The sequence below is a fragment of the Canis lupus genome, chromosome 14 (genome assembly GCF_003254725.2).
Source record: "Canis lupus dingo isolate Sandy chromosome 14, ASM325472v2, whole genome shotgun sequence".
In the NCBI taxonomy this organism is placed as follows: domain Eukaryota; kingdom Metazoa; phylum Chordata; class Mammalia; order Carnivora; family Canidae; genus Canis; species Canis lupus.
Genome location: NC_064256.1, coordinates 48996173 through 49011090, shown reverse-complemented (window position 1 = coordinate 49011090; position 14918 = coordinate 48996173). Strand labels below are relative to the sequence as shown.

Here is a 14918-nt window from a genome sequence, read left to right as displayed (position 1 = left end):
TTTAAAAAACTGTTAGGAAAATCTGAAAGTATTAGAGTAGACCTTTTCAAATTTATATGTGCATATGAAGCCTCTGAGGATCTTGTTAAATCGCAGACTAGGATTGAGGAGGGGCCGGGACGTTTTAAGCAGCTCCCAAGTGAGGCCGATGCCACACTGATGGTCCATGCAACTCATTTTGAGTAGCAAAAGAGAATCTAGAGGTCTCAAAGATGTCAAAACGCTGTATCGAACAGGCACAGCAACTGTAGAAAGAAAATGAGGCTGTTGGGATTCAAGGATTCTGTTTCCTGAAATGGGTTCATGGTAGAGGATGGCAGTGGCCCAGGGAGTAGCTCTGGGCATGAGTGGCTGAATCAAGTGACAGTGAACATTGTTTGAAGAGTAGTTGGAGTGTTTAATGGGTCATCCCTTTACGGATTTAAGCCACACAGGAAGAGGACAGTTTAAGTCTAGAGGAATACTGTCAGCCAAGTATTAAATTCTTCAATGCATTTGAAGAAGACCCAGTGGTTACTGAAGGGTGTTACAGAGAGATTGTCCAAAGGGGTAGATTTCTGTCCATATTTTGGAATAAAAACTGTCTAGAAAATACTGACTCCTGCTTCTGAGACACTGGGAAGTAGAAGAATGTGCAATCCCCAATCGAAACCTCTCAAACGAGCTTCACTAACAACCTGAATTAAATTAGAAAATAGGAAACAAAAAAAAATCAATGTAAAGGATCAAAGTGTGAGGAAAACTGAGAATATGGGGCAAAAAGTTTAGAGGGAAGTCAACAGAGGAAGTCTGGAGAAAGGTGGTGCAACAAAAAGAAAGAGAATCCCCATCTGTGGCACCTGCCCTGCCCAGGAGGACTGAGAGGGGAGGAGGGCTAGCTGCCAGCGAGAAGGGCCAGAAATAAGGTCAATATATTCCTAGAATTTGGGAGAAGTCACAACAGAAAACGACTTCTCTCCCAAAAACACATTTCCTAGTTCTGCACACGTATGTAAACAAGAAACAGCAAGAGTACATCTCTGACAAACTTTCAGTTTTAAGAAAGATGGTATCTGTTCGGTGACAGTGGGTTGAGGACTTTACAGTGGTATGGTTATCAAGTTTATTTTAAATTCTGATATGTAGAAAGGTAACTTTTTTTTTTTTTTTTTTTTTTTTACCTCCTACTGTTGATACTCATGGAGACCATGCTTATCACAGGTTTTGGGAAGTGTAGCTCGGGGCCCTGCAGTGATTGACAGGAGTGCTAACAGTGGATGGAATCCAGAAGGGTGGATTAGAGATGAGAACTTTACAGCTGTCCTGCATTCTAATTAGCTGACAGTCATGAAAGATGTAAGCTTCAGACACTGACATTGTCACTTCGGGCAAGGACAAAAGTCATCTAATTTATATTAATATGAGAAAAGTTTAAATCTGCCCATTAAATATGGGAGAGTTGAGGCAAACTTTCATTAGCTTCTTTGGCTGATAAATGAAATGCTGCAAAACTGCAAAAGCCACATCGCGTATCCCATAAATTAATAGAGACAGAAAATCATCTTATGGTAAATCACCCTTTTTATCAGCAAAAATATCTCTGAACTGGAGCAAACATGAGAGTATTTTGTTATCGTCTTAAAAATCTTACTCTTGTTGTTTTTAGAGCCATTTATGTTATTGTCTATCCTATAAATTAACATTGGGAGAAAATACCTTGGAAGGAGTTGTGAAATCTGGAGATAATATAGAAGATACTTGTATCCTTAAAAATACACAATTTGCTTTTAGGGTTTTATTCCTCTTAATTCTTTAGGGAGATGTGGTATGTTTATAGTTTTAAATGCCACAATCTAATCCCCTTTAACTTTATTATACTATTGCCTACAGTGATCTAAAGACATAAAATCAAGATGCAGATTTGATTATGAAGGTAATGCTTAAAATCTTTTTTTTTTTCTTTTTAAATTGTAGTGCTTTTGCCCTCACTCCTCAGTTATGACACAGTGTTATAAGCCTTCTGGAGTAAAGGATACATTTACACCTCCTAGAATGCCACTGATGGATGTAAGTAAAAAGCAAATTGACAACTTCTATACTTCTAAAAAGGACTAAGTCACAACTTGTTTCCTAACCAACAACGCCTCCTGAACTTGGACGTGTTCATTGAACAAACAGTTGCTGACCTTTTAGTGTGTCCCTGAAAGTATGCTAAGTGTTTGATTTACAGAGAGGTTTAAAACATGATTCCTATTCTTAAGGAGTCGACAGCTTAAGTAAAGAAAAGTAAAGAATTTTAAATATAAAAATTATAAGGATAATTAACCATCAAGGCAGCATATGATTAAATGAAGGATATAAAGATAATTCACCATCAAGGCAGCATATAATTAAATGAAGGACACTAATCTTATTTCCTTCATCAAATAGACTAGGTTTTCTAAAAAAAGCTTCTCTCTAGAATCATTACCCAATACTTGACCTTTAGAAAATCCCAATTCATTCTAGAACACATCCTTGAGGCTTACTATTCTTTTGTCAAGGTCTTAGTCTTGAGCCGTTTCTTTTAGTGTTTGGCACATAGTAGGGACTGAAAAGATGACTGCACAACTGGATGAGTGAGTGAATCAAGGAATGTTGAGAGAAAATGCCAACTGTACAATATTCCTCAGACATTCTTTCTTCATCTGAAAACATGAGACAACTTAGTTTAAGTACAGATGAGACTGAACCCAAGTTGTCATCACTGTTTTCTTAAACAGAGCGAGACATTAGGTCCAAGTAGCATAGCTAGTGATCAGTACTGTTCTCTCCATCTACCACTTGTTCACCCGCACAGGTATCTATCCACTGAGATTAGAACTATTTTCTCAGTAATGTTGTCCTGGGTGTATGCCTTCCTCATACTTTTCATTTATTATCTAATTTTTTATAGTAACTACTTTCAAAAACATGAAGCACACTTGAAGGGTCCTACATCAATTGATGAGCCATATTAGCTCCCAATATTTCCCTCCTCTGGGTCAAACTTGCCCTTCAATTTCTTCCTGTTGTCAGAAGATGCTCTCTTCCTTGACAATCTCCTTCAAACAATATTTCCCTGTTCTGAGTCAACCCTCACTGTAAAGATGCATTTATTTTAATGTTATTTCTGCTAAATTAGGATGATTGTCTTTAAATCTTTTTTTTTTTCCACTTTAACATGGTTGTGAATCATCTTGATACTGTGGAGTAATAGCAATAAATTGTGAAAAAAATTTAATGGTCCAATTTAGAAATATTTTTATTGCTGTTTTCTTCCCATCCATTTGTTCTCATTTTAAAGCCTGGGTAACTATGCTGTCTCTCTCTATGCCTGCCAGAAGGCAGCTACAAAAATAAATTTCAAGGAACAACAGAAAAAAAAAAGGTAACAAAAGGCATAATACATATTAATAAACCTGAAAAATATTCAACCAACAGCCTATTATTATTCTTTACATCAAAAGAAAACACAGGAACTGAGCCTCAGAAGCGAAAATGAAGGGGGGAAAATGATAACAACAGAACTCGGAAATTAGATGAAACATCAGAAGGCTGAAGGGGGTTCAAGGAGAGAAGTCAAAATATCCAGAAGGAAGTAGAAGAAACAAGTATGGCGAGAGTTATAAATATGCTGCTGCATGAGGCAATTGGTAACTATACTCACTCAGAATTAACATTATCTTATTATATGTTCTTTTTACTTTAAAAAAAGTCATGCCTTCAGGCTTAACCTCTTCAATTAAATGCATGAGGTACTTCTAATGTGAATTAACTTAATAACTAGTTATTCATGCAGTCATTCATCAGAAATAACACATCCTTAGTGCTCAAAGAATGCACCCAACCTCTCGAAAATTTCATTGCTTGCTGACCCCAGTGGATGCTGTGCTTCATGAGGACTTCAAAAGTTCAAGTTTCTTTCTCATTGCAAGCTCCAACTATTTATATTTTTATTACTACTTCAGATTTCTGACAAGATTTAAAAAATGAGTCTCACACAAAAGTTACCCAAGAGAATAAGCAAGATACTACATGGCTTGTTACTAGTGTGTTGTCTACTCCACTCAGATCTTGAAACCATTAGTCTCTCTAGCGCGCTCAACCACCGCAAAATGGACACATCACTAGACATGAATCATTCATCAAGAATTCACTGAGCCTGTTATAGAGTAGGTTCAACCAACACGCATTTGGGAACCAAAGGAATGCAGGCTGATTGTGAGGTGGAAGAAACGAGGACACGAAGACTAGGACAGCTGCTGACTCAGGTATAGGGCTGGCTACGAAAGATGACTCTCGACCTGATGTTCACCATCTCAGTATCTGCTGGGCAGATACACCCTTGGTTCAGGCAGGCACCAAAGACCAGGCTAACAAAAGCAGTACCACAGCAGAAAACCACAGCACATGTTGATCGAAGTGGAACAGATTTCCAGAGTACCTTCAGTAGTCATGGGACAGGAAACTCAGTGGATTCTTCCTATGGGAAGGACTTGGTGAAGATTCAGGGAAGAACTACCCAGAGAAACATAAGCCAAAGACCAAGCAGGTGGCCTGAACAACTCACAATGTCTGGGGGTGGAGGGGGCGGTTAGCAGGGGGTAAACTGCAACTCTTCATGTTACATGAGCTCGTAACTTACAGCAGATATTCTTGGTATTTCCATTCTGTCAGGAAGACGAATTCCTGATTCCGAAGGCCAAGTGGGCAGAGACTAAACACACGTCCAAAACACGTGACTGTCTTAGATGCTCAGAGGCAGGCATGGGAAATGATGATGGGTCAATGAAATGGACCGAGCCCACAGGCAGAGAGAGTCAGGGCTCAAATCTGAAAGGGCTGGTCAGGACTGGGCACCTAAACTGTCTTCATTCTTGCTCCAAGGTGCTGGGCACTGTTCTTCAAAGCGTTTTAAGAACTTTTGCAAACTCTTGTTACTTTTCTCCCTAGGGGCAAGCATAGATATTTATTTAAGGGTGTGATACACTAAACTTTTTCATCAACTCACAAAATGTGAACCCTTCCCAGAGAGCAAAACAGCACACTCCTATTGTCTTTCATTTCCAAGTGCCAGAGGGGAATAGCTTTTAATAAATACTTTTACACTGCACTTCAGTCGAATTGCTATCGTGCGAAAACAGGCCTGAGGAGAATAACACATTGCCAAATTCCCTCCAGCGAGTGCAAAATAATACTGTAGGTTCTGGCAGAGAAATAAAATGGAAATCTGATTACTTTGTTTTATTCTATGTGGAGATAATGTGTGAGCACATTTAAATACATAATTCAACGTATTTCAGCTATGGCCCTAGATGATGATTTAATGTCAGCCTTACACTAACCTTGTAACATGAGAGTTGCATTTAGAGCTGACAACTAAAGAGAAAGTTGATGAAATTACACTTTATTTTATTTTCTGCAGAGCTAAGCAGACCTGTTTATTCCATTCCTAATGCCAGCTACCGCCATAAATTTGAGGAAACTAAACCTACCCAGAGAAGGCCATACATATTAATAAAGCTGAAAGAATTGTCCGCTTACCATATTGGAATAGATTCAACCAAGAAATAAAAAATAAATAAAATGTGGAGATTGTTTTCATGGGTCGCATTATAGTAAGTCATCATTTAAAGTCCCAATAGATATAGAATAACTTTTAATTATATAAAATCCACAATTATATTAGAGATAAATAAACAGCTACTTTTGAAGAAATACAGAACAGTTTTGGGAAATATAGTACAGAAGATAATTTGCACAAATAGTTAAGAGTTTAGGAGGCCACTAGTAAGATATTAAGTAGAGAATATTAATATTCTTCAGTAGTATTGGAGAGTTGGAATATCTCACATTAGGAAATAGTTTTAATGGTAATAATTTTAGGATGATCATTTTAAATTTGGGTTTCTTCCATTTTACAGATTTTATTTACTTCTTCAGCAATGAGCATAGGGTAGCCCAGAAAATTGAAACTTCGAATAGTTTTAATCCTAATATTAATTTTCAGGCCACAGACATAGCCGATAATGCACTCTTAGTAGATTTCCAGAATCCTATGAACCTGTTATGATGATGAAATGCTCCATAATGTCCCCATCAAATTTAGGTTACATGGCAATATTCACATCTGCAAAGCAGGCCCTTGGCAAAGGTCAGTTTTACAACTGCTACTTTTGTGAGCCTAGAAGACAATTATATCTCCTCCTCCCACAACACAAGCAGGAAATAAAAAACTGAAATTTTAGAGGGTCCACATAATCCACCTGTTTTTACAAGAATTCCTTACTTGTATGATTTTTTTTTTCACATGGAAATGTTCATAAACAAATGAATTATAATATGGGAGCATCAACCCCAATTTTACTAGATGCTTAATGGATTATGCATGACATTTCTCTTTTAACGCCAAATTTCTGATATCTTCTAACCACAAGAAAAATAGAGGTTCGGTGTTAAAGAAAGTTATCTTCGGTATTATCAACTTTTGAGTGCTGAAACCCTTCTTTTGCTGATCACATTGCTTCATTTGTTTTACAATGTAGATTTTGGCAATAGTTGTCCTTTTACGTTTTAATTAATAAATTATAGCTTTTTTGTTAAAAATAAAAGGTGAAGGAGATTTGAAGCAACTTATCTCCAGGTCTGCCCTGGATGTAGGTTTCTTTTGAAACCACTAAATTCCAATTAGTAATACATAAACCCATCTGCCTTAATTGCTACTGCTGCTACCTCTGTTTCTACAATTCTGTGACCACTACTTTTCACATTGCTTTGACCTCTGTGTTTTCATAATTACACAAATTGCACTGAATTGCACAGAGGCTTGGAAATGCCTGTGTCTGGTAGGGAAATTCTATGACTATTTAATTTAATCACTCTGTGCTGCATTTGGCACAGAGTGATTTGGTCTTTGACTGAGAGCAGGGGACTGCATGGTGCCCACATGGTGAGGCTACACTAACTTCTTACCCCACTGTGGGTTAGGACTCTTCTCAATCCCCTCAGACTGATGGGTAGGTCTGTTAGGGTCCTTACCAATGACTTCTATAAGTAATTGTTTCCACTAGTTGCTTATGCCCTTCTGCAAAGGACTCTGGATTTTCTATCAGCGATTTCAGGGGTCACATTTCTAATGGTCACTTGGGCTATGATGAGAATTTCCACACCAAACACTCTGGACCTAGGCCTGTGGTCTCTTCTTATCCTCTGGTCTCATTAGGCTCTCTTTAGCTTCTCATGTCTCAAAACAAACAAGACATTTTGGAATTTGGACCTTAAAAATACCTAATATACAAAAACTGCTGTTTACTTGCAAACAGCTGCCATATTGTTCCACAGCTCTTCTCAGTATTTTCAACCTGTTCTAAGGATTATGCTTGCAGAATAAGTGTAGATGATACCAAAGAAAATGCCTAACCCAGTGGTTTCATTTGCCATAGCTCTTTACATAGTTTCTCTGCATTGCCAGCCATTCCCTGAAATCTGTGCATCAGCCATGGCATAACTCACCAAGTGGCCTATTTAATACTACTGGAATCTATCTGGACTCATAAGTATCCAACATCTCCAAGCATCCAGGACTCTGAATGATCGAATCAGACCAGTTAAAATTCACAGAAAAAAAAAATATATAGCTTCACAATAAACATAGACTCAATGAATGCCTGTCATAACAGAAAATGTAAATTAAAATGCATTAAGTGCTCAACTGTCAGTTGAGCATCCAACTCTTAGTTTCAGCCCAGGTCATGATCTCAGGGTCATGGGATCCACCCCTGCATCTGGCTCCAGGCTCCAGGCTCCATGCACAGTGCAGTCTGCCTGAGATCCTCTCTCCCTCTGGTCCTCCTGCCCTCATCCTCTTTCTCCCTGAAATAAATAAATCTTTTAAAAAATGCATTAGCCATTATATTTCTTTAAAAATTAAAATATTAAATAATATGCAGTCACTTTCATTTAAACTTGTTAGAAAAATTGGTGAAGCCTTCTAGGAGGCAATGTGGAAATATGTACCTTTATAAATCATGACAATGCTGTGTCTCAGTTTCTTCAACCCAAAATGGAAATAATAGTGATACTTATTCATAGTATGTTGTAAGAAATAAACTAGTTAGTATACATAATTAGAATTGTGTCTGATACACACACACACACACACACACATTCTACATAAGCGTTAGTCATTACGATCTTTACTATTATCAAGTTTTAAAAGAGGCAGTCCTTGGACTTAGCAACTTTACTTATAGAAATTTATCCCAAAAACAGAGGCAGATCTAGACTTTGTGAAGCCAGAAGCTTATGCAATCTGGGAGGCTCTCTTGAAGAAAAATAATACAGCAGGGTGAATTCAAAATTAGTTACCAAAGTGAATATTTATAATCAGAAAAGAAATTAAAACAAATTATAGGCATCTTGGAAACCAGGTCTTTTCTTTTTTTATAAGTTGTCTTTAGGATAATTACCAGAAATGCTCACTTAGAAATGCTTTCTGTTTGCATCCTGATTTCCCTTGCACCAAAAATACTCCACAACTCTTGGCATTTAAGAGCCATGCGAGTGAGGATGGGTCCTGAAGCTTCAGCTTCATTAAATTGACAGGAAAAATCCACCTCTGCGAAGATAAATGCTCACATGTGTGAATAAGGATATCATTAAAGGTTGTCCTTTTTAAACATATGTATATTTATATATGCGGGAAATTTTTAGAAATATTTTTTTTAAAAAGTCATCCATGGCAGTAGGGCTTATACTAGCTAAGGGAAAAGAAAATATCTACCAATAGGTAGCAAAGCATGATGATTAAAAGTAAATTCTGAAGTCGGGCAGACTCAGGTTAAGTTTGGGCCCCACTATTCATTACTATTTGACTTTAGGCAAGTGACTTAACCTCTGTGTTCATATGTTTCCTTATCTGTAAAACAGAGATAAATAGTCTCTATGTCATCAGGCTATTATAAAAATTCAATGAGTGGCTATTTATAAAGTGCTTAGAACAGTGCTTGACACATGGTAAATGCAATTTGAATGTAAAATAAATACAAATCTACTTGGAGATTAAGTAAGTCCATACATCTATACAATAGAATGCTATATAGGCAAGAGAAAAGGAATGATAAATTTATATTAAAACTGAATATTGATATTGAAAGCTGTTATGTAAAAAAAGGAAATCGCAAAACAGCGAAAGTCAATATGATACCAAGTTGGGGAGGAGGAAGATGCTTGCTTTTGCACTACTTGTAAGCAGGGGGGTTAGATATAATACTATTTAGAGATATTGTGTCTAATGTAGGGGAAAATAGATAAACAACTCGTTATAGTACATGGTTCATGCTTACAGAATTCCAAAAACAATCAGTCCCACAATTTTTTGACTTTCCTGCCATAAAGAAATTACATCTATTTCCCTATCTTAGAATCTGGGCTGTGTCTCTCTCTGTTCTACCAATAGATATGGTGAAAATGACACTGGCCAGTCTCCAGGCTCCAGGCCATGAGAAACTGGCAGTTTCCACTTCCTGCCTCTTAGAATATTCACTTGTGAGCCGAGCTCCTGCTCTGAGGATGCCTAGGCCATCTATAGATGTTCTGGCTGACAGCCCAATCAACAACCAGCTGAAGTACAGCCACCAACCAGCATCAACTACCACACGTACAAGCTAATATGTGTCTTACTGATATCAGCCCTAGCCTTCTAGTCTTTCCAGCAGAGATCCTAGATTGCAAGGAACAGAGACAAGCCACTGACACTCTGCTCTGTCCAATTCCTGACCCCAGAGGTTTTAAGCATTAGAAACTGGCTCCCTGGGCCATTAAGATTTGTGTGGGTTGTTACACAGTAGACAGATAACAGGAATAGATAACTGGAAAAATACATTTGTATTTCTTCCCATGATTGAGCATTTGCTATGCTCTCAGCCAATGATGGTATCTTTTTAGCAGAATATACTACATACTTCCAACCAATGAGTTTCCCAAAATGCATACAGAATCAATGAGGTATATGGCTATAAACTGAGTGAGGTCTACAGCTTGTATTATTTGCTGGATGATGGTCTACCTTTCTGCCATTTATCTATGTACTCACAAACAAATTAAATCCATAATGGTTGTTAAAGGTTTGTTAGTGACAGTGCTAGACCTATCACCAAGGAAGAAGCTCACATTGCTTCTCACGATGCAAGTTTTGGGATGCACAACGGGCTTTTGTGAGAACAGTAAAAGAAATCAAGGAAAGCCTCACCCAGTAACTGAGAACTAACAGAAGTGCTTTGACATCATAAAGGACATGCTAAACACCACCGTAACCTGAAAGGACTGGGCAACAGTTGCATGAAATCATTGGAAAGCTGGAAAAATCGTGGCCAGAGGCAAGAGAGGCAGATTTAATCTCTGGGAAATTAAATAAATACAGGAAAGTAATTGCTCTGCATGGTGCATGAAATGTACCTCCATGTGGATGGTGCCCTACATTGTGTTTGTGTCAATTCACTCACTGAAAGTTCCCCAGAAACATTACCTCATCAACTATCCAACAGTGGATGGTTCTGAGAGCATTAGCCCATGCACAAGGGTGTGTGTGTGTGTGTGTGTGTGTGTGTGTGTGTGTGTGTATTTTCTCACATGTACTTTTATATGAATTGAAAATGCCTGGAAGCATGTATAAGAAATTCATCCTAATAGTTAATAATGGATACTTTGGGAGAGTCTGTGGACAGGATTTGGGGAAGCAGATGGTCTGTGGGAAGGGTGGGGAAACTTTACTTTTTAATTTCATTTTTTTTACAAGAAGAATGCATTCCTTATATAATTTAAATGAAAAATCAATTTTAAATAAACGAGTCCAATTAGAAGCATGGGATTTAAAACTGCACTTCTTGGCTCTCTCGCGGATAACGTGGCAGGATGTTTCTATCCTGGCAGGTTTTCCTCTACTCCCTTTCTGAAAATGACAGTACTGGATAGTGGGTTGTAAGTACTCATTTTTAGCATGGAATGGTTATAAAATGTCAAACCCTTATACTTTTCCTTTATATTATTTAGCTCCAAAGATTTCCAGGTTCTAAAAATAGGATAAATTCTCCTGAGTTTATGTATCTTGGGCCTGCTTTAAGTATACAGTAGTCATTTATGAAGTGTGTATCTAAAGGTGGACATCAAACTGTGTTTGCAATAATCATTTTTCTTTTCAAGCTATTTCAGAGCAATCCCAGGAAATGCTCTTTCATGATCAAAGCAAATCATCTCCTGGAAAAATGCACTATTTTCAGTTAACTCTGCTACTAGCAAGTGCCAAATGCATTTGAAGACCGAATGTTTCACACTAGAGAAAGTTAAGTACAGCACTAAAAAGCAGCCATGAGATCACCAAGAGAATCTACACAAAAAAACATGTGGGCAGACTGTACATGTTTATTCAGGGCAAAACCACCATCAGCGTGCAAAATTTAGTTTTATATATCTCACAACATGCCCCAGAGAATAACCGAGACTCGAAAAAGACAGAAGGAAAATATGCATGGCTCTCAACTGTCAAAACAGGCAGTTGGGCAACTATATTAATCGTGATTTAAAAGCCTTATAACATATTCTGTTTCAATGGTATTCCATCTTTTCCCACGAGGAAGGGAATATAGTCCCTATTAGAAAATGGGCAACTGGCAGTTGAACTAACTTTAAAGCCCTTGCTAAGGACAGACACCATAGAGTTTCTGTCTCAGTGGATAATAGTTCCTGATTAAGAAGACCACAAACCCTACAGGAAGGGAAAAACCACAAAAGGAAACTCACAGAGTGGCTTATGATTAGGGAAAGCTGGTCATAACAGACATGTCCTTCCTTTCCACTCTGCCCACCTCAATTCATATCAACTTACCCATTACTAAGAAGATGCACACCTGATTATGGGGAGCACGACAGAGGGAAGGGGAAGCACACTGTATCCGCTTTACTGTAGCTATAGCCTTGCTACTAATAATGACTCAAAAAGTCACCTCTCATTTGCTGCACAGCTTGTCCCTGTTACTACACTGCAAGAGCAGTAATTTTTGAAGTGGGATGTGGGAAGAAAATATTGAACTTCCTTTTATTCTACTCTAGAAATAAAAAAAGGAAATAAAACTTGGCTAATGTTTACGGTTGAATGAACCTGGGTTTCTACTCCCAGTCCATTTGTCCGAGAGTCACATGTCACATACGTGCTGCAGAGGAGACTGAGGGAAGGGCAGGACTTCCCCAACTCACCATTTTCACTGGTTCCTTAGTTTCCAACATATTGCAGTGAATTACAGATGATGTATGCCTAATTAGATTTAAAGACTATATTTACAAGGTTTCCAACTAAATTAAATCTCAAGGTGGTCAAAGAGCTTTCAAAAAATATCTTTGTAAATAAAAATAACAATGACTTAATCATATGAGACCTTATGCCAGCCCAATTTAGAATTATCAAAAGGTTTCTATCTACTTTCTCTAATGATAGCTTCCTGTAATTGTATATTATTCCCTGAGATACTCATATTAACTACGTGGTATATACAACATATAAATATACACATACATTTTGAGGAGTACATACTCATTTTCTTTTAATGATAGCTGTGCAGGTCAGAAAATATTGAGGCCACTCTTCTAGAACAGAAAAAGGGGTAAGAAGAGATCGGTAGAAAATAAAAAGCATGCCAATTCTTAATTTCTAGTCGATTTGTTCTGAAATGCTGACTTCACCTGTTTTGTAAGGAAACACTAATTCAAGCAAATACACATTAAAGGGATTGTTTTTTTTTTTTTTTAAAAAAAAAAAAGCCTTGTTTTGCTAATGTTGGCCCACCTACCTCTAGAGCTATTTTCCTGATGTGATTAACTTAAGAAATGTAGGATGACACACTAGGTTCCACGTGGAAATGCTGATTCACTTAAATAAGTGAGTAATTTCCATCTTACTTAAGTAGTTTAAATGCAAATGATCCATTTTATGTTTTGTTTCTATGTCTTCTCTTAGGAGAAATATGCATATTATTTCACAGTAAAAGTAGAAAAGCTTCCTTTGAATATTAACATCTCCAAATAGGGAAAACACCTGCCAAGAGGGTCTCTGTTCTCTCAACTTTACAGCTGGAAGGGACATCAGAAATCAGCCCTCACAACCTCCTCATTTTACAGGTGGCAAACTTGGGGCATGGCAAGATGAAGCTACATTAGCAAGACTGCACAGTCCACAAGAACCGACAAAGCCAGGACCAAACTATTCCATGGACCAATCATTCTCCAATGTAAGGAAACTGAAGCAGAAAAACCGTGGTATTCTTAGCATGGTATTCCTACTCAAAAAATTATTTCAGATACAACTGCTTTTCCTAAAAGGACTACCTTCCATGAAAATAAAAACTAGGAAAGGAGATAAAGGGCATAAAAAGAGAAAGAAATACCTTGGGATATAATACAACCTTCAAATGGGGTTTTAAAGTGATGGCATAGCCCACTGTTTTGACAGTTGGAAGCAGTGCACATTTTCATTCTTTGTACGAAATCTCAGCTATTCCCTGGGAAATGTTGGAAGATAAAGAAACACATTTATGATAGTTTTACCTAGCAGAGAGAGTCTCCACTTGTATTTAATATACTCCAGAAAATTGTGCAGATTCTCTTTAATACTGGTAATCCAGTGACCCAGTGACTCTTTTTGGTTCTACATCTCTCTAGTATGAAATAGTTTTGTCTTCAAATGCATTTGGCACTTGTGAGCAGCAGAATTAACTAAAATCAATGCATTTTTTCCAGGAAGTGATTTGTTCTGATTACAAAAGATTTCCCATGAGCCCCTTACCCATCTAAAGTAACATTTTTTTAAGAATACAGAATCTTAGAGATTCTGATTCATTGGGTCTGGAAACTAGCATTTTTAAAAAGCGCCTCTGTGATCCTGATGCAGGAGCACACTTTCAAACATACTGCTTTGTAAGAACTTCTCCATACACTTGTATTAGAGACAATCCCCTTAGACGAGACCAAGGAAAATACCCCTGCAGGTGCTCAGGGATGCTGCTTAGTACTGCCTAAGCAAATAATCTGCTCATATAAATGAACTTCTCAGTTTGACCATGTGGAATCACATACCTCACAAAGAAGAATGTTTACTGAGCTCGCACAAGAAATTATAATACACAATGAAATGGACTTCTTCAGGGCTTTCCTAACCAAATCTAAACTCTGAGGCCCTTTCTGTATTGTTTCAAATAGTTCCCGCTTGTTAAAGACTAACATAAATGAGCACCTAATAAAGAAAGCCTCTATTTTTGCCTTTCAGATAAGTCTATCACAGAACTTGTCTTGAAATGGAAAAAAGGAACTCCTAATTGAAAACTTTCCCCTCTATGTCTCCTAGCGTATTGAAAATTCCTAACAATACCTGTTAGGTATATCGTCTTCTAAATGCTATCTAGAAGAATAATATTAATCCATCAATGGTCATTAATGTGTCATTGGAAACTGACTTATCAGAACATGGGACATGGAACTAACGCCTTAAGAAGAATTCAACCAAGTAAAGATCTCGGTAGGATTCTAGGTTCGGTGCTCGGGCCTGGGAGGGCCTGCGTCAGAAGCAGCAGTGCAGATTGAGAGAGCCAAGAGAAGCACGAGGGAATTGAAGCCAAGGAAGAAAAATGAAGAGAAGAGAGGAAGGAGCTGCAAAAGATAAACACATCTTGGCATTGCGTTGACCTTGTCTCTTAGCTCTTTCATCCTGCACATTTGCAACGACCCACCTTCCTGGAGGTGGCAAGGTAAAAGCTGCTAGGGTGAGAGAAGCAGCCCAGATTTGCAAATTAAAACCCAAGCTCTGACAGTTGCTGTGTGACCTTCTGTGTCACCTCCCTTCCCCACACAATTCCTCATCTGTAAAATGGGGATGA

At 37.8% G+C, this 14918-nt stretch overlaps 2 long non-coding RNA genes across 10 annotated transcripts in view; one reads left to right on the top strand and one right to left on the bottom strand.

Annotated features, from left to right (window-relative positions):
• LOC112670737 (uncharacterized) overlaps window positions 1–14918 on the top strand; it is a 56657-nt gene that overhangs the window by 368 nt on the left and 41371 nt on the right. For 7 of the 9 annotated variants that reach the window (XR_004804608.2, XR_004804605.2, XR_004804606.2 and 4 more), the window contains exons 2-3: window positions 1954–2046; window positions 13168–13277. This is a non-coding gene — a long non-coding RNA (uncharacterized LOC112670737). The remainder of the gene's footprint in view (window positions 1–1953; window positions 2047–13167; window positions 13278–14918) is intronic. The other 2 variants (XR_004804609.2, XR_004804611.2) reach the window with 1 other exon arrangement.
• The window catches only part of LOC112670739 (uncharacterized), a 114610-nt gene that overhangs the window by 84361 nt on the left and 15331 nt on the right, over window positions 1–14918 (bottom strand). The gene's annotated exons all lie outside the window — the stretch shown is intronic.